General features: G+C 53.2%; 1 pseudogene; it reads right to left on the reverse strand.

The window, feature by feature from the left end:
* LOC126398547 (ankyrin repeat and SOCS box protein 2-like) overlaps positions 1 to 493 on the reverse strand; it is a 16894-nt pseudogene extending 16401 nt beyond the window's left edge.
* Positions 494 to 1079: the final 586 nt, after the last annotated feature.

Genomic DNA, 1079 nt, shown 5'->3' on the forward strand with positions numbered 1-1079 from the left:
GCCTGAGGCCTGCTTCATTCACCCTGCTCTGCATTCTGAGGCCTGCACCATCCACCCTGCACTGCAGCCTGAGGCCTGCTCCATCCACCCTGCACTGCAGCCTGAGGCCTGCTCCATCCATCCTGCAGCCTGCTCCATCCATCCTGCACTGCATCCTGAGGCCTGCTCCATCCACCCTGCGGCCTGCCCCATCCACCCTGCTCTGCAGCCTGAGGCCTGCTTCATTCACCCTGCTCTGCATTCTGAGGCCTGCTCCATCCACCCTGTACTGCAGCCTGAGGCCTGCTTCATTCACCCTGCACTGCATCCTGAGGTCTGCTCCATCCACCCTGCACTGCATCCTGAGGCCTGCTCCATCCACCCTGCACTGCATCCTGTGGCCTGCTCCATCCACCCTGCACTGCATCCTGAGGCCTGCTCCATCCACCCTGCGGCCTGCCCCATCCACCCTGCTCTGCAGCCTGAGGCCTGCTTCATTCACCCTGCACTGCATCCTGAGGCCTGCTCCATCCACCTTGCCCTGTGGCCTGGGTCCTGCTCCTTCCACCCTGCACTGCAGCCTGAGGCCTGTGAGGTAACCATCTGGACATCAACCCAACCCAAGCCTCCAGCAAAGCCTACAGTTTTACTGTTTTTCTTCTACAATGTCGCTAATCATTGTATTGTGCCTTATTTTTTTTGTGTGGGCCAGCTGGGTGGTTGCCCCACATGTGTGGCATTCCTCCTCCTACAACATCGTCTCAGGAGGATATATTATCTTGGGTAGGCCACAAATCTAACAAATTTAACTATGAAAATGTGACTTTCCCCCACAATGACTGTTGCCAAACTACTCTTGTAACTTCACCTGAGCAAAGGGTAGTAGTGTCTTTGAACATATCCAAGTGGTTGCTTAAATCTGATATGTCTCTTCAGTTTTGCTGTCTCCTTGTTTTGAGTGAGCAATTTTGTAGTTCTACAACCTCCTCTACTGCTAACACTTACTCCTCCAGCCTAGTGTATGATGTAAAAGGTTGTAGCACCAGGCTTAAACGTTTAGTTGTACTATTGCTATTGCTTTCAGGGAATGTTGAGACTAA

Source organism: Epinephelus moara, chromosome 12 (assembly GCF_006386435.1).
Source record: "Epinephelus moara isolate mb chromosome 12, YSFRI_EMoa_1.0, whole genome shotgun sequence".
In the NCBI taxonomy this organism is placed as follows: domain Eukaryota; kingdom Metazoa; phylum Chordata; class Actinopteri; order Perciformes; family Serranidae; genus Epinephelus; species Epinephelus moara.